Genomic DNA, 20,046 nt, shown 5'->3' on the forward strand with positions numbered 1-20,046 from the left:
CCCTCAGCCATGACGTCAACATCCTCAGCAAATTTGCTGCCTACATTAATGTGGCACGGCTGATATTATTACAGCGTCGTAGAGACCCTATGCCAGTAAATAGCGATTAAATTAGTTATTGTAAATTTCTATAAGGGTCATCTTAGTACATGTCAGGATGACCTAGCTGTAGACGGAATTTTTTTTTTACATAGGCATAATGTTGCAATATTTTGGATTCTAATGGGGTAGTTATTTAAATGCTGCCCACCTCAGCATTATGTGGCACAAGGCCGGAAAGTGAGAACCCCGCAGACTCCCCTAAAGAAGGGTCACTCCTGCAATTTTAAAAATTGCCTGAGTAACCCCGTCGGCATTCCCCGGTCAGGGCGCCTCAGGCAGCAAGCAATAAACTTGCCCCACCGGAAAGCCCGGTGGCAAGGCCTGGGAGGGTGGACCTCCTAGGTATTACCCAGGCGGTGTACCTCAGTCCAACAGGTGCTGGGCCGGTTCCCGGCCCCTCACCTGTTGGGCTGAGTGTCAAGTGACGAATCCTTGACGTGTACTACCCTGTCTCCCTGCAGCCGAAGCCGCTAGGAGACACCCCATGAAAATGGAATTCTAATGGGGTATGATCCCACACAGTCGGACGATTCTATTTATAAACAATGCTGCTAAGAACTGACGAATCAAATTAATTCACATTCTGCTAACAACCAATCAGAAACCAGAATTGCTTCATAAATATTAAACCTTTTTTGGAGCAATTTCACATGTTCTTTCCCGGGTTTCGACACAGTAAGAATATTTTTTTCTGTGGAACTGTCTACTACAAACAAGTCACCTCCCAGGACTTGTGTGTAACAGCGAACCATCTGAAACTGTTCTGAAACTCAAAATGGCTTACACTTCTAGACATAACCACTTATCAAGGCCCAGAGACCACTCGAGGATAAGGGTTAACAGTGTAGAGTAGTCAAAAGGACAATATAGTAATCGTTAGTAATGGAAATTGGGTAAATTTGTTAACTTAAATGGAACGGCTCATCAAAAACTTGTTTATGTTGGACTTGAAGACAACCATATTGTAGTCAGCTGGAAAGCAGGAAAACGGAAGACAATTCCACAGGTGTGCAGTTTTAAGAAAGAAGCTTTGTTCATGGAATCTACGTTTAGGTTTAGGCACAGATACAGAGTGAGGGAAATTAGCGATAGTGTTTGCTGCTAGACGGATGTTTCTTATGAAAGTCTGGCGTAGGGGGACCATAGATTGGAGCTCAGCCGAGCACTTGCCATGAAAATAACGATAAAGCAGAGACAAACTCGCAACATCTCTTTTGTGAGATAGAGGTTGCAGAAAAGAGAAAAGGACATCTTCTATGAGGATACGAAGTCTGTTTTGTACTTGTGATGAAAACAGAGGTCAGCAGGTCAGACTACACAGTCGAACAATATAAGATTGTTACAAAACGGCATATCAACCCTTTGTATTTCACACAATTATGTTATTTAAGCAACAATTACATGTTTTCAGAAACCCAATTAACAGACAATTCATTTAACTCTTGACCTGGGATCGTCTTTCTTTTATCTTAATAATTGCTAGCAGAGTGACCCGACGTTGCTCGGGATTGAATGGTGATCAACGAATGTTTTACACTCCCATATTTTTATTGTCATTGATATCAGTGAATTCGCCTGTTTTTCAATCAAATCGATTGATTGCCTGCTCTAGTTAGGGATCCATCATGGTGCAATGCGATGAAGCTTCACATGCCTCCCCAAAGTGACTTTGTCCACAATACATTGTAATTTACATTGCACTGTAGAGAACCTACTGTTGATGTTATAAAATTATTTTTTATATATAATGCCTTGAATTTAAGTTAAAATGCGAAAGTCAAGTATCATGGTTCAATTATGCTGCATATCGGGAGGAAGCTTCACATGCCTCCTTGCAGTGACTTAGCCCCCAATACATTGTAGTCTACATTGCACTGTAGAGAACCTACTGTCGATTTTATAAAAAAAATGTTTATATATAATGGCTTGAATTTAAGTTAAAATGCGAAAGTCAAGTATCATGGTTCAATTGTGCTGTGTATCAGGAGGAAGCTTCACATGCCTTCCCATAGTGACTTAGTTCACGATACATTGTAATTTATATTGCACTGTAAAGAACCTAATGTTGATTTTATAAAGGTTTTTTCATATATATAATAGCTTAGGTTAAAGTTTAAAATCAAAAAAATCAAATATCATGCTTCAATTGTGCTCTAAACAGAAACATTCATTTCAAATGCTCACCTGTCATATAAAGGACCTACTGTTGATTTTATATACCTAGCCTTACTGCTTGTGCAGTGATAATGGCTTGAATTTAAGCTTAAAGAGAAAAAGTCAAATATCATGGTTCAATTGCGCTTTGAACAGAAATATTCATTTCGAATATGCGACTGTCATATCACAGCACCTACTGTGGATTATATATGCCTGGCCTGACTGCTTGTGCGGTGATAATGGCTTGAATTTAAGTTTAAAAAGAAAAAGTCAAGTGTTATGATTCAGTTGTGCTTTAAAAAGAAACATTCATTTCGAACGTGCTTCTGTTATACCAAAGAAAATGTCGATTTTATGTGTTGAGCCTTTTGGTTTGTGTTGTAATTAAACTTCTCAAATGCACTTGTGATGTTAGGCTGTGTAAGGTGTTAACTTTGGTCAAAATCGCCTGTTCCTTCTTTCATGGGATTATTTCGATTACCAATTATTGATACTTATTGAAGACATTCCGATTGAAGAACATTGCCAGCTTTCACAGATCTCTCCTTCAAAACAGCCTGTGGTGTTCCCTGGAATCTAAGTGACAACAAGTCTCCCCATATTGCCAGTGCTGTCCACCTCCTTTGATAGCATTCGCAATGAATTTGTTATCACAACAGTCGCTTACCATTGATTTCTAACTGGCATTGGACATTGGTCTTCACTGAAATTTGAGTGGCAATAAGCCTCTGCAAGGTCCCAGTTCTCTTTGCAATTGTCCAGCGGAGGTCTAGTCAGCGCCCTCTACTCAGTCTTTCCATCCTCGTTGACCCTTCTCGGCTATTTGGTATCACTCTTTTCTGCGGGAAAGGAGGGAGGCAGTGATGGGGCAATTGGAGGGGGTGAGAGAGGGGATAGAGAGCTTATTGATATGCAGCTTCAGTTTGTCTGGCCCGTGCATGTGGCTCTTGTGTATTGGTCTCTGCATTCAAGGGTTTTCCTTAATATTTCAGCTGTTTTCATTATTATTATTATTATTATTATTATTATTATTATTATTATTTACTATAATATATATAAATCTAACTGTTTGAGGGAAGAAACAATTAGATGAGAAAGCTTTCTGGCATTTAGGGACCTCAATAGTGAAGGGGTGAGATTTTGTTGCCAATCAGGTTTGTCAGGGATATGCATGTCGATGGGGCTCAAGTGCAGCGAGTTCATCAGAGCACATTCCATTAAAATACTTGTAAAACAAACACAGAGATGCAACATTGCAGCAGTGATGGGACAGGGGTTAGAGCTTAGTTGACAAAGTGGGACCTATTAGATTGAAGACTCTTTTTTTTGGACCCTATCGAAGAGGAAGAGACTAGTGGTAGATGCACCAACCTAAATGTGACAACAATGCTCCATGCATGAGCGAATGGCGGCCGTATAAGGAGTACAGGATACTCTCAGGTGTGAGTAGTCTTCTAGCATGATAGAGGGAACCCACCTTCTTTACAGCAGCCTTTGTAATGTCCTCAGTGTATTTGTTCCAGTTCATATTGCCAGTGAATGTTAAGTTAAGGTAGAATTCTCAGGTAGGAATGTTATTTGCCACAAAGATTGGTGGTTGGACAGGCGTCTTGTAATTGTTAAAGGAGAGCAACTTAGTCTTACTAACATTAAATGTTACCTCCATTTGCGTCCCCATTCCACTATCGTCTGGAGGTCATTTTCTAAGGATTCTGCCATTGTCTTAAATTTGTGTACATCTCTTCTTCCCTAGTGCATATTATGGAGCATTGTATCATCAGCAAATATACCCATCTCGGACACAATATTATCAGAGAGGTCGTTAATGAACATCAGGAATAATAGTGGCTCAAGGATCGATCCCTGAGGTACTCCATCATTAATGTTATGTTGCTTGGGTGTATCAATCAATGACAACCTGAATGATTCTATTGTCTAAGAAGGATCTAATTATATTTAGTATACGTACAGCTATACCGTACAATTAAATTTTTATTAGCCGCCCTTCATGCCAAACGGTTTGTGTGTGTGTGTGTGTGTGTGTGTGTGTGTGTGTGTGTGTGTGTGTGTGTGTCTTGTCACGAATAGGCTCCTAAATGGTTGACTATTTTAAAAAACTGATTACATATAATGATAGAAGATGTATCGAGACACAGGAATGGGTATATTTGATCTGGCAGAACATTGGTTCAAAAAATTGTGGGGTCTGCGTACGCGCATGGCCCCCAAAGTATGGAAATAAAAAATTTAAAAATTTAAAAAAAAAGTTTACAAGTGTTTTGATATAGATGTACATAATAATACTTTGATAAGTATGTTTCAACTTAAATAGGGATGGTATAATAAAATTGTGGGGTCTGCGTTCGCACCTGGCCTCCATAGAATGGAAATAGGCACAAACTTTAACAAAGACTTTTCATACCTATCTGCGTAAGTATACTTTGATAATTATGTTTCAGTTTGAAGAAATATGGTATAATAAAATTATTGGGTGTTTGTTCACGCCTGACCTGCATAGAATGGAAATATGTCACAAAGTTTAACAAGGTTTTTTAATATAGATCCACAGAATATTGTGATAAGTGTTTCAGTGTGAACAGGTATAGTATAATAAATTATGGGGTTTATCTATTTTATTTTTACTTTCATCATATTTTGCTTTGGTTTTGATACCCCCAAATTCGAAGCTATCTCTTTACAACCGTTCCTTTTCATAACCTATCATACTTTCATAAATCAGAGTCCATTTTCTGTAGGCTGTTTTTGAACCCAGTCAACGACGGGTACTTTTGCTAGTATATTCACATACGTTTATATGCACATACATTCATACATATAAACACACATATATATATATATATATTTATAGAGAGGAAGACAGACAGACCATTTATTTGTTTATTTTTATTTGAGAATCTTTTAATGAATTTAATTATTTTTTAATTATACTTTTGTTATATATATATATATATATATATATATATATATATATGCACACACCTATACATATATATATACATACAAATATATATATACATGCATATACATATATATACATCTATATATATATGTATTCATTTATCCATATATATATATATATATATATATATATATATATATATATACAACCACAGCCAAGGTAAATGTTTCTCGCATGCTTTTCCCAATTTTCAAAAAATGCTCTATTGCCAAAAGTGTGTTTATTCATAAAGTCTGAAGAAACGCTCGTTTTTGAAAATTTTCAAACGATATAATGCTTGAAATTGTCGAACTGGACATGGAAACAATTGTAACGTAAAATGAAATACACTTTTTGTTGCCATCAACACCTTGTCTTAAAGTCTTGATTTTGTATACACAGTATATTAATGCTCAATTATGAAATGTGATAATTTTGTAGCTTACTCCTTAAGTCAACTATTTTTGGCTTAAACCCCATTGGTATATGAAAATTTACTGAATTTCACGAACAGTATATTACATATAAGTCTATATATATATATATACATATATATATATATATATATATATATATATATATATATATATACATATATATTCTTTATATATATACGCACACACACACACACACACACACACACACACATATATATATATATATATATATATATATATAATGTTAAAAATTCACGTACGTTTCTAGAATAGTGATTTTAAGCTTATGAGTGTTTTTTGAAGCATGAAAACAATGTGTTTTTTTTTCGTATTTAATATTTTATTTTTTATATTTCAAGTGGTTCTCAGCTCTTGGTCACAAAAATAAATATCGATGACCGCTTGAAATATAAAAATAAAATATTAGATACAAATAAATAACATCGTTTCATGCTTCAAAAAACCTCATAACCTTGAAAAAAAATATATATATATATATGTATATATGGATAAAAAAATACGAAAATGTTTATATCTTTTCTGTACTTATTTCCTATTTCAAAAGCACATTATTTTCGGCCGATCCTTCGGTCTTCTTCAGTGTGAATGATGGAAACATGAGTGTAAGGAGGGCAGGGTTAGGGTTAGCAGCAGGTGGGGAACTGGTATAGCCAATGAGGTTAAGATCTATCTGACTACAACCATCCTAATATTTTTGACTTGGAATGGTCAGTAACTTGTGTGCCCTTTATTCAAATCCAAATCTTTCATAAAACTTTGAATTAGACACCCACGCACCCCACGTACACACTCGCATATGTAAACATACATGCATGTATACCTGTCTATTACCACACATGCTTCTACACGTACCGTACACACACAGAATACGCACCAAGGCCGCTGGAAAAATGGTGGGATCCTTCTATCGATCCAGTAGATATCTCACTGCTGATGCAATTCTCTACCTATATAAGAGCCAGGTACGTCCAAGGATGGAGTACTGTTGCCGCATCTGGGCAGGAGCTGCTAGAAAGGACTTGTATTGCCTCGATAGAGTTCAAAATAGACTTCGTAGTCTCATAGGAGATGTCCTTTTCTCTTCCCTGCAACCTCTATCTCACAGAAGAGATGTTACAAGTTCTTCTCTGCTTTATCGTTATTTTCATGGAAAGTGTTCGACTGAGCTTCAATCTATGGTTCCCCCCTCGTCAAACTTTCACAAGAAACACTCATCTAGCTGAAAACACTATCAATAATTCCCCCCACTCTTTATCTATGCCTAAACCTAAACGTATATTCCATGAATAAAGCTTCTTTCTTAGAACTGCATGCCTGTGGAATTGTCTCCCGTTTTCCTGCTTTCCAGCTGACTACAATATGGTTGTTTTCAAGTCCAACGTAAACAAGTTCTTGATGAGTCGTTCCACTTAAGTTCACAAATTTACCGAATTTCCATTACTAACGATTACTATATTGTCCAATTGACTACTGTACACTCTTAACCCTTATCCTCGAGTGGTCTCTGGGCCTTGATAAGTGGTGATGCCTATGTAAAAAAAAACATGTTTATAGACGCACGTACACATAGGCATGGAGACTGATGAACTGATGTAGACAGATAAGATAAGTGGAATCTTTTGATCCAAAACTGATGCTTCCCATTGGAATCATAAATTTATCATGGTTCTAGGTATGGGACGGGGTGAAAGGATAACGTCCTCCTTGCCTGTTTGGATTCTATGTATGAACATGCACACCCACACACACACATTTTTTTTTTCAACCGTCTACTGTAGACTCCAATATCCAACATTAATTGATATATACACATCCATAATGTTTTCAAAAAACTACACGAAGAATATTCCCCCCTTACTTCCATTTTCCTTTACTTTTGTGCAAACATAATAAAATATTAGTGAAAATTTTTGTATATTTCTCCGTCCATCTGTGTGTCCATACGTTTTTTATTCTCCTCTCCAACACACATGCAGACTCACTCGTATATACACATACACACTCATACATATTTATATACACCAAAAGGAATACACATGTGAAGGACAAGATGCTCTGAATAGTAGATATAAATTTTATTTCTCTCGCCTGATGAGGAACAGTTGGTTTTTTAATAAACCAATTTGTTCCGGAATATTAGCATGTTCAGTGTAGCAAGTATGTAATTCTTGTCTATATAAATAAAAATAATATATTTGACTCTTTTTTATTGAGCACTCCTAATAACCCCGTTTTAATTCATGGGTTTTATCTCCTGAATACTATTAACCTGGAATATATATATGTAAGAGTGCTCAATAAAAAAGAGCCAAGTCAACTGGTGTTAATCGTGACACCCTGCACTGAAGATTCCCGAAAGGATGAAACATTAGTGTCTGTAGGTATTTAATTATTATAGTAAAAAATAATTATGACAGCCCCTTTAAGAAACTCGTTTCTTATCGTTGAGCACTTTCAGTTGAATTAAGTCGGTCAATTTAGCTCTTATGCATAGATCCTCGAATAACGATTAGATCACTGTCTGACTGACGTAAAGAACATTTAAAATTAAAATGTTTAAATTCAACGTTATTTCACACGGTTAATGGTAGCCGAATGGATACGGTCTTTGCTAATCGAGCCAGAGATGGCTCGTGTTGCCGAGTTCGAATCTGTCGACTGATGTTAATCGTGACACCCTGCACCTGAAGATTTCCGAAAGGATGAAACACTAGTGTCTGTAGGTATTTAATTATTATAGTAATATAGTAAAATATATATATATATATCTATATATATATATATATATATATATATATATAGGAGGCCTGTGAAGCTTCCTCTTGGTTCACCGCGGTGGGCCCCCAGCTACAGCAGGTAATCAATCGATTTGATTAAAAACTGGGCGATTTCACCGATTTCGTTAATAATAAAAAAATATATATATATGAAAATGGCGTAATAAAAGATAAAATAAAAGATAATTGCAACTTCTTTTCCAACTTTCAGATTTTGTAATCCTGCCCAAATGCGTTTTATTTTCTTTTGGTGGATTGATAGTTGCTATTTCTTATGATGAGTTAAGGGCAAAATAGATTCATTGATTGATATAATAATAAAGTCATTGATTTTGTGCTACGAAACAGTTATTCTCAAGAATTGTAAATGTTTACGCAATTAAAGGAATAAATTATAAGATGGTCAACCTCATGAAATTTCGAATATAGACTTTTGTCATGTGTTATATATATATATATATATATATATATATATATATATATAAGTGAAAATGTCTGTCTGTCTGTGTGTATATTTTCCTACACAATAACTCTGTCGATTTTCAGTCTACAGACTCGAGATTTGACATAAGGTGTATTGAGATTTGGGAAAATCTTTTTAATTGGTTTCCGGCCAGAAATTTGGCTCTCAATGATTTGACCTTTAAGAACTCTATCAAACTCCTCCGCCTATTTTGGGTCTAAACACTTGAAATTTTAGATGTAGATTTCTTGGACATGGGTCCAGCATTTTAATTTAATTTGGACCCAAAACAATAAATGTTAAGGGGTCAAAATTGGTGTCAAAGTTTTTAAAAAATTGACCTCTGCGGTCTCTACCAAATTACTCAGCCAATTTTTGGTCTCAACATTTTAAATTTTACATAAAGTTTATTCAGACATAGGGCAAGCTTTTTAATCATTTTTTTTTTTTTGGACAAAAATTTGGTTTCCAAGGGGTCAAAATTCAAAAGATTTGACCTTTGCGATCTCTAGCAAACTATTCAGCTAATTTTTGGTCTAAACATTTGAAATATTTCATAAAGAGTATTCAGACATGCAGCAAGCTTTTTAATCAGTTTTTGAGTGAAAATTTGGCTGCCAAGGAGTCAAAGTTGACAAATTTGACCTTTGCAGACTCTACCAAACTCCTCCACCAGTTTTGGGTCTACACATTTGAAATTTTAGATGTAGGTTACTTGGACATGGGTCAAACATTTTAATTTAATTTGAGCCCAAAACAATGTTAAGGGTTCAAAATTGGGGTCAAAGTGTTTAAAAAATTCAACTTTTCTCTAAGGTAGTTAAGGAAGCTTATTATATAGAAAGGCACTACCGTACATATTCACACTTGTTAATATATACATATGCATATAAAGTTATGAACAGTAGTTAGGGCCCGAGTAAAGCCGGACTGAACTGCTAGTATATATATATATATATATATATATATATATATATATAGAGAGAGAGAGAGAGAGAGAGAGAGAGAGACAGAGAGAGAGACAGAGAGAGAGACAGAGAGAGAGGAGGGAGGGAGAGAGAGGGGGAGAGAGGGAGAGAAAGATAGGGAGGAAGGTGGAGAGACAGACAGACAGACAAAAACTAAAATAAATTTTTAATGAATGTAATAATTTTTTAAATTGTATTTTTGCTTTTGGAAACCGATCTCAGATGAAATCGAAGGAAATTTTCAACGGTGCCATTAGATTATATGGAAAATGTAACTTTTAATGTATGGATTTCTATAACAACATAAATAAACGTTGAGATGTGATGTGCGCATGCGTGCGTGTGTTTAGGCAGAATGTTTACATTCTGTCAAATGTCATTAAATAACACGAAGGTTTTTTATGAGATTTTTTTTATATAAAAAAAAAAAATCAAAGAGACTTTTTATGTAAGAAAAAAAAAAGAAAGAAAGAAAAATTGAACAAGAAACTTAGTTGCGTCAGTTTGACCGAAATACTAAATGTACTATTCGGAAAATCGAAACAAAAAAGTTTCATCCAACGAATTGAATTATTTAACAACATTTGCATGAAACATGTGTGTGTAGATGCATAATACATATACATACATATGTACAAATATATACGTGCATATATATATATATATATATATATATATATATATATATATATATATATATATATATATATATATATATATATATATACGCATACACATACACACATATACAGGGTGACCCCAAAAAACAGAGGACATTCAATTGTTTTTCTGAGCATTTTACAGTCAAAAGAGAAAAAAAGGCCAAAGACCCTAGTGTTTTGATGTGATGTTTTGAATATAATAAACTAGTTTCATTCGGACAAAACAACGGGGCCTAATTAGAGTTGGGGCCCGTTTTTGTTTTGTTTTTTTGTTACCCTGTATATATATATATATATATATATATATATATATATATATATATATATATATATATATATATATATATACGCACGCACACACACACACACACACACACACACACACATAATAGGGAACATTGTGTGTGTGCGTGAGTTCGTTCCATATGGATTCCGAGACGGCTGGGGCTGGGCCGATTTTTATGAAATTTCACACAAATGTAATTATGTATCTGGCAGTGGTCTTAGATAGGTTTTGTATCGGGATGTCTTATATAAGTATTGATTAAAAAAAATTCTGATGAAAGGAGCGGGTGGTTTTGGCGAAAGTTAACACCTTACACAGCCTAACATCACAAGTGCATTCGAGAAGTTTTATTAACACACAAGCAGAAAGGCCCGACATATAAAATCAACAGGAGGTTCTTTGATATGACAGGGACGCGTTCGAAATGAATGTGTTTTTAGAGCACAATTGAAGCATAATACTTGACTTTTGCATTTTAATTTTATAAAATCAACAGTAGGTTCTCTACAGTGCAATGTAGACTACAATGTATTGTGGATTAAGTCACTGCGGGACAGCAAGGTGCAGAGAGGGGGGCTAGGGTGTCCAAGCACCTGCCCCTTATACTCCTTTTTTAAATGCCCCCTTTCAGAGGGGTGTATTATAGGCCTATACCCCACCGAGACACCTTTTTTTTTTTTACTTGAGCACCTGCCCTGAAAAAATTATCTGGACATTACTGCTGCGAGGAGACATGTGAAGCTTCCTCCCGGTGCACCACGATGGGTCCCCAACTAGAGCAGGTAATCAATCGATTTGATTGAAAAATGGGCGATTTCATCGATTTCGATGACAATAAAAATATGGGAGTGTGAAATATTCGTTGAATATCATTCAATTCTGGGCAACGTCAGGTCTCCCTGATAATATATATATATATATATATATATATATATATATATATATATATATATATATATATATATATATATATAGTAAGTTATGAAAATATGTATGGCAATTAATTTTCATAACTTAATACCTAGCTCTACGTATGTATCGAGCAGTCGAGCACTCGAGCAGTCGAGCACTGTTGAAGTAAATACTGAAAATTTACGCATAAAATTATATCTTTGTATATTAATTTGTGATTGAATGAAATAGTTATATATATATATATATATATATATATATATATATATATATATATATATATAGAGAGAGAGAGAGAGAGAGAGAGAGAGAGAGAGAGAGAGAGAGAGAGAGAGAGAGAGAGAGAGAGAGATTATAATTGCATATAGATCTAAAAGAAACTACTTCTCTTATATAACTTACCTTGTGGCCAAATCCCGAAAACAACACTCAGTGGTTGATCGAAAAAAAAAACAAACAAAAGCAATAAAAGGAACCAATGATGTCGGTGTCTTTTATAAGTATCCGACTTATTATCGCCGTGCGAGACGAGCGGAACTGGACGGTAGTAGCAGTAGTCGCTTATGCACTGCGATTTGGGACGCCCTGCAAACCGGCGTTGTTGCTATTATTACGTAACCTATTTCTTTTTCCGGATGAGAGGGTTGCGAACTTCGTACTGAGTTTATAACTTGTAATCTTGATTTGGTTATACCCGTTAGGAGGGGGGGGAAGTGGAGGAAGGAGAAGAGGGGGAGAAGAGAGGGAGAGTCAGTCGATTTTACCCTACCACCCGGGAAAGGAGTACACTTACAGTCCTTTATTTACTTCTCTTCCCACGAGGGCAGTGGTGTTAGACATGACGTCAGTGTTTTTTTTTAATTGGGAGGTGGGGGGGGGGGGGTTCAGCTCCCCAAAAGAGCACTCTGGATTAAGAACAAAATTTCAAATTGTCTCAGTCTAGAAGGATTTCAAATTCTTGTCCAGAATTTTCTCTATATTTAAAAAATAACAATTAAATATAAAAAATAATAAAAAAACACCATCTGTATGATGTGCGTACCTGCGACAGAACAAGATGATCGTATTCCAAAAATCACGTAAATTGATCAAGTAGTTTTATTCTTAAAAAAGAAAATCAAATTCCATGAGTAACAATCGAAGAGTTGTCTTGTCCGCCATTTTTCAGTGAAAATCTACAAAAAAAAGAAAAGAAAAAAGAAAGGGAGATAATTCAACAATAATTCATACTTACTAGATTTATATTGTAATGCCTACGAATTCCTATTAATCGCTTAAAAATGATTTTCTTTATAAAAATAAAACTACTTGATGAATTTACGTTATTTCTAGAATATTATAGTTGCGTTTTGTTAAGAGTACGTAGATCATATATATTTTTTCTTTTCTGTTTTTTTTCTTTTTCCTTAATATAAGGAGAATTCTGGCCAATAAGCAGGACTTCGCCTTCACTGGCTGAGAGCAGTAAAGATGAAGTATCAGAACAGATAGTTAATAAATTAAACAATATGCATGGATAGTTATTGGTACGTAATTGATTCCCCACGAGCGCAAAATGTGACACAAGGTCGTTTTTAATGTGAGGAAAACCAGCTCTCCAGAAAGGGGAACTCTAGAAATAGGCAAAAGTTAAAAATAAAATTGCCTTAGTATAGAAGGTTTTCCCCTCTATTGACTAAGGACAAATTGACTTAAGTGTAACATCAGAACAGATACTACACTGCTGTTTAGTTTATTGGACATCATATTAATACAATACTAGCGAGACCTGTGGAAATTCCACAGGGGACTCATTCATATGTAATATATTGATGTCGGCATTTTGTAGATGTTCCGTGTAAATGGAGACGCTCTGATATTATTGTAGCTTTTTTGTTAAAACTGCAAAAGTATTTATCTAAGCTAGCACGATCGCCCGGTAAAGCCCGGTCATAAAGTACATTTAAATATGATATTTTAATTCTTGCAGATTTCGTATATATTATTATAGAGTTAATGTTCTATCGATTTTTATATATTATAAAGTTGCGATTTCAAAAATAAAAAAAAAAATATATCCATATGACTTGGCTGCATTAGCTTGAATCAAAACCGAAACCGAAACTTATGAAGAATTTTTGATAAAATTATTTATGACAAGAAATAGAAGAACATAACAATTAAACGACCCGGATGTAAGCGTGACACACAAAAGAACACACACGCTATCATATTTTTATATATAGATTACAATAATGTGTACATTAGAATAATAAAAACCAGCATAATTTCCATTAAACTTAGACATGGAGACCTGTTGAAGGGTTTTTCTAATTCTCTACAATACTTTGAGATTACTCTTAGCCGGCACCTTTCACCACAATACCGCATTCACACCATGGAGTTGAACATACCTAATAAAACTGCAGTCATTTTTATGAGTGAATTTCTGTACATGTGTGTGTGTGTGTATTTTTATTATTTAACTCACTAGGAGTAGTCACACAAGCTATCTCCAAAAATTTCTCTTTGAGAACAACTTGTGGTGTTATCTGGAATCTGAGTGACAACAAGTCTCCTCAGAATTCCAGTACTCTCCACCGTTTTCGATAACCTTTTGCAGATTAATTTTCATTATCGCAACAGCCGTTTACCATTGATTTCTTGTTGGCAACAACCACTGATCTTCACTGGAATTTGAGTGGCAATAAGCCTCTCCAAGGTCTCAGTCTTCTTTGCACTCATCCAGCAGAGGTCTGGTTAGTGCTCTCTCTCTCTCTTCGATCTTTCCATCCTCCTTGACTCTCACTTATTTGGTGTGGCGCCTCTTTATAGCGACACACAAAAAGGGGGGGCGCAGGGGCACAGGGGAGGGAGTAACTTACAATTATACAGTTTCAGTTTTCATGATTCCATGTGATGTTCCTTTGTGTTTTGCGTCGGTGGCAGATTCTGCGTGTTCAGTATGTGCATTTAGCTCATGTGTGTTAGTTTCCGCATTCAAGGGTTTTCCTTAATATTTCTGCAATTTTCATTATTGTCATCCATCATATCTTCTCAGCCATCCCTTTGATTCCTATCTCTCCCATTCTTTTTTCAAAGTTTTTCAATATTGTTCCTAGCGCTCCTACTATTAGCGGTGTTATCTTTACTTTGTTCATCTTCCAGATCCCCTTGACCAATTCCGTGTATTTGCTCCGCTTCTCCGTCTCCTTGATCTTCACTTTGTAGTCTGCTGGAATGACAAAATCTACGATCTGGCAGGACTTTTCCTTCCTGTTAACTATTATGACATCTGGTCTCCTTGCTTGAATGGGTTTATCCGTTTGTATATCCATATCCCATAGGATCTTGTGGCTTTCATTTTCCAGTACTGCTGTCGGTTTGTGCTTGTACAATTTGTCCGGGTGTTGAAGATCCAATTGTCTGCTTAATTGCCAGTGTACTGCCTTTCCCACTTGATCGTGTCTAGTTTTATATTCTTTTTGGGCTAGTTTGCTGCATTCACTTATTATGTGGTTTATTGTTTCATCTCTTTCTCCACAGAGTCTGCATTTGCTGTTATCTTGTATCTTATTGATCCTTAATGGATGCGGTTGGTTCTAGCATTATTGCCTCTCAAGGAGCTTTCACATAGGTCATAAAAATAGCCTGTGGTGTTCTCTGGAAGCTGAGTGACAACAAGTTTCCCCAGTTTTCCAGTGGTCTCCACCGCTTCTGATAACATTTGCAAATGGATTTGCATTATCGCTACAGCTGCCCACCATCGATCTCTCACTAGCAGCGGCCATTGGTCTCCACTGGAATTTGAGTGGCGATAAGCCTCCCGGAGGCCCCAGTTCTCTTCGCACTTGTCAAGCAGAGGCCTGGTCAGTGCTCTCTCCTCGGTCTTTCCATCCTCCTTGACCCTTCTCGGCTATTTGGCATCATTCTTTTGTGGGGGGGGGGTGATTGGGTAATGGGAAGAGAGGGGGGAGAGGAGGTGGAGGGATAGAGAACCTATATGTATCTTTTATGTTCTTGGTTCTTTGTAACGCATCTTCATGTTTTGTCTCTGCAGCAGCTCGTCTGGTCTGCGCGTGTGGCTCATGTGTATATTAGTCCCTGCATTCAAGGGTTTTCCTTAATATTTCAGCTGTTTTCATTATTGTTACTCATTGTATCTTTCCAGCCATTCCTCTGATTCCAATTTCTCCCATTCTTTTTTCCAAGGTTTTTGGAATTGTTCCTAGTGCTCCTACTAGTATAAGTACTATTTTGATTTTTTTTATCATCCATATTTCAGTTCTCTGGCTAATTCTATGTATTTGTTCCGTTTCTTCTTTTCTGTGGTTAGCTGGAATAGCAAAGTCTACGATTTGCCAGGACTTTTCTTTCTTGTTAATTATTACGACATCTGGTCTTCTTGCTTGGATGGGTTTATCCATATCCCATAGGATTTTGTGATTCTTGTTTTCAGTTACTGTTGATAGCTTATGTTTATACCATTTGTCTGTGTGCTCGAGATGCAGTTGTTTGCACAATTCCCAGTGTACTGCCCTCCCCACTTGGTCGTGCCTGTTCTTGTATTCCTTTTGGGCTAGGTTGCTGTATTCACTTACTATATGGTTTATTGTTCTGTCTCTTTGTCCACAGAGTCTGCATTTGCTGTTTTCTTGTGTTTGGTCTATCTTTGCTTTGATGTGGTTGGTTCTTATCAAGTTATTATTATTATTATTATTATTATTATTATTATTATTATTATTATATAACAATGATGTGATTTCATTTGAAAGAGTTTTTATTGTGGAAAATTTAATTATCTGATGAATGTATTTACAATGTATGATGAATGATGGCGAGTGGGAGAATCTAAAGAAACACATAAAAAAAATGATTAAACCAAGCGGGATATACTAGTAAGGTCCCTCTCAACTATTGTCTAAGTGCTAGATCGCTCACTGTTTTCCAGGAGAACCGAAAACAAGCAAGTCGGTCTCTACATGGGAGTGGGGGATAAGTGATGGCACAAAAAATATCGGTAGATGAGGAAGTAATATCAAGGTGGATGGTGAAGACAAAATACGAAGGAAAGGAGAGTCGGTCTATGACAATAGGGACGTTGGTATATTTTTAGATTAACACCCTCAATTATCCTGAAAAGCTTGTCGGAAAGAAGAACAAACACAAACACAACCATAAACAATTGTTGGGTATTTAGCAAGGTAGCCAACAAACGGAAGAAAAGTGTTAGAAATTCAAATATATAACAAGTGAAGCATGCATGGTCCCCCGTGAGTGCACAGTGAACGAGGCATAAAAAAAATGACTAAGTTCAGCATTGCTCCCCCCACCTCTCCATTTAGCTCCAAAAGTCCCCACGGGGACGTCAAATCCTGGTGAAAATGAACAAACGGTGCAGTTTTAGGCCTTAACATATGTAAATTTGAGTTCTGTACCATGCAACAAAAAAAAAAAAAGAAATGACTAAATCAATCATTTGACCCCCCCCCCCTCTCTGCCTGTTTAGGCCCAAAAGTCCCCAAGGCCTTAACAGATTTAAATTTGAGTTCAGCACCATGCAAAACTGCTAAATAGACATACACAGAAAATTTTAGACAAATATGATAAGATAGTCCCAAAAATGAAGTGTTTTTCTTAGCCCTAAAAGAGCCCCTGGGGCATACCCAAGAGTTATCACGAAGTATAGAACACCAAAATTATATAGAAATGAGTTAGTTACAACTTTTCAGAAAGTTTTATAAAAATCCAAGGCATCAATTTTTTTTAATAAGCACAAAAATTTTCAATCCCGGGTAACGTCTGTTCACCTTGCTAGTTTATAATAATGCCGAGGCATCTCACACGTAGAAAATAGAGAATTTACTAATTTACGGTCATAAATTGTATACAGTATCACGGGTTACGGTAGAGTTTCATATAAAATCCAATTAATTATTCATTGGTAATAAAAAAAAAAAGACAATTAAAGAACCGTTTGTTTTTTGTTGTTGTTGTTGTTGTTTTTTTTTGTTTTGTTTTATTTTTGTTTTTTATTTTATTTTTTTTTTGTTTTGTTTTTTTTGTTTTGTTATTTTTGCTTGTTTTACACTAATGTTGCCCAGGATCGTGGCTAAGAAGATTTTTTCTTTACAAGGCAGTCACCACTTACTAAGGCCCAAAGGCCACTCGAGAATAAGGGTTAATGAGTGTACTATGGTGACCGGGACAACAGCATAGTGATCGTTAGTGGTGGAAATTGAGTATAATTTATTTAAGGCCACAACTCAACAAGAACTTGTTTACATTTGGCTTGAAGACGACTATATTTTAGTTAGCTGGAAAGCAGGCCAGCAGAATAGGGTTTCTCAGGCGGGTGGTTCTAGGAAAAAAGCTTTGTGGAATTTTCATTTAGATTTAGTGAGTGGGAGAAAGTGTTGACAGTGGTTGTAGTTAGACGGGTGATTTTTGTGAAAGTTTGATAAGAAGGGTATCATTGATTGAAGCTCAGATGAGCATTTGTCATGGAAATAACGATAGAGCAGCGACAGACCTGCAACGTCTCTTCTGTGGGAAAGAGTTTGCAATGAAAAGCTAAGAGCATCACCTACTAGCTTTCGAAGCTGTTTTGAACTTTGTCAAGACAGGATAGGGTGCTCTGAGCAGCAGATGTGGCAACAGTACTCTATTTTAGGACATATCTGGCTCTTATATAGGTGGAGGATTGTGTCCGGAGTGTTTTGGGGGGATTTGTTGTTCTTAGACTTGAGTCAGCTTTGTCTTGCAACCACCTGTAGTGATATGGACATGTTGAATGAAACTCTGATTGGATAAATAGATGTACTAAGAGTAAATGAGAGGAAAGTTGAGAATGACTTGGAATAATAATATCAATGTAAACGTTTTGTGGTAGAAATCACTTTAAGCAACCATTTGACCTGAAAAAGACACATTAAACAAAGAAGAAATGACCTTACATAAACTTCAAGATTAGTGCTGAATACCGGAAGTTGAAAAATAAAGCATGGAGAAAAGCAACCAAAGAAAGATGATACTTGTACAGGCGTCAAAAGGATGTAAAAAATCTTGATAATGTATGAGTAATTTAAAAAAAAAAAAGAAGGATTATTATTAGCGTTCGTCGGTCTTCAAATTTCAAAGTTCGACACAAATCGTTTCAATGTTTCCATTTCTTGACGCTTTCAATTTTCACAGTTTGACACGAATCATTTAATATTTTCATTTCTCAACGCTTTCAATTTTCACAGTTTGACGCAAATCGTTTAATATTTCCATGTCTTGAAATCACACTTTCGTCTCGGTTGAATCAACTTTATATTTCATGCCGAAATAGCTTGTAATTAAATACAATGGTTGTTGTTTTTTGTTTTACAGCATATCAACCATTCTCAGGTTATTTAATGCCGAATCCAGTGATTTTGAAGAACAATTTTTTAATAGAGTATATTTGGACCAAGGAGCAATGGCAATTAAAGGGTGGTTCCACACTCCCCAAAGCCTGCAAGCTGGGGCCTCACCATCGGATATGGTTTAAGGTCATATCCAGGACCTTAAATAAAATGGATTGTTGTCAGCATTTGTACGACTTTCTACATTCCAACCTGTTCAGTTTGGTTCCAAAAATTCAACTCCCATCTCCTCTCAACTGTAGTCTTTTCATAACGTTTTGTTGAGGGAGGGGAAGCTTTATTGATATGCAAATCAAAGGACATCAAACTACAGCATGCTTGGTGTATTACATTTATCTTGTGGATAAAAGAAGTGAATGCTACCATTTTAATAAGAGAGGCCTGTTGATAGATTGTTAAAACTTTGGAAAATTAGTTTTTCTATGCGCTGATGAGCTGCCCAGTTGGTAAAATTATCATTAATGAACTATTATATAGCTTCCTCATCTTGGTTGTTATCGTCACAAGGTTTCGGCCGTTTTGCCCTCCGGCCTTCATCAGGTGTTTTGTATCGAAGTGGGTCCTAGTGACATATAGCCGACTGGTCCTAGACGTTGTATCAAAGTTTACAGTTACCCAAAGGTGCTGAGTTCAATCCTGAACGAAGGCAGTGAAAAAGTAACATTCAAAACAAAGAATCAACAACTATGTCCCAGAGCCTAGCTGGAGTCCGAACACGGTACCCCTGTAATAATAATAAAGGGTTGGCTTCGAGACTCCTAACAAACGGTTCCCCAGTTCGATACAAAACACCTGATGAAGGCCGGAGGGCAAAAGGGCTGAAATGTTGTGACGATAACAACCAAGATGAGGAAGTCAGTCCGACAATCTCAATAAATGAAAACACCTCATCTCAAAAATACAGACAATTACTC

At 36.1% G+C, this 20,046-nt stretch overlaps 1 protein-coding gene across 2 annotated transcripts in view; it reads right to left on the bottom strand.

The window, feature by feature from the left end:
• The window catches only part of LOC145267045 (retinaldehyde-binding protein 1-like), a 131,282-nt gene extending 118,359 nt beyond the window's left edge, over window positions 1-12,923 (bottom strand). The window contains exon 1 of one of the 2 annotated variants that reach the window (XM_080122986.1): window positions 12,787-12,923. The gene's annotated coding sequence lies outside the window, so the exon portion shown is untranslated. Of the gene's footprint in view, window positions 1-12,146; window positions 12,573-12,786 lie in introns of those variants that run through there. The other variant, XM_080122987.1, reaches the window with a different exon arrangement.
• Window positions 12,924-20,046: the final 7,123 nt, after the last annotated feature.

The sequence above is a fragment of the Euprymna scolopes genome, chromosome 42 (genome assembly GCF_053919585.1).
Source record: "Euprymna scolopes isolate OS-2025 chromosome 42, ASM5391958v1, whole genome shotgun sequence".
In the NCBI taxonomy this organism is placed as follows: domain Eukaryota; kingdom Metazoa; phylum Mollusca; class Cephalopoda; order Sepiida; family Sepiolidae; genus Euprymna; species Euprymna scolopes.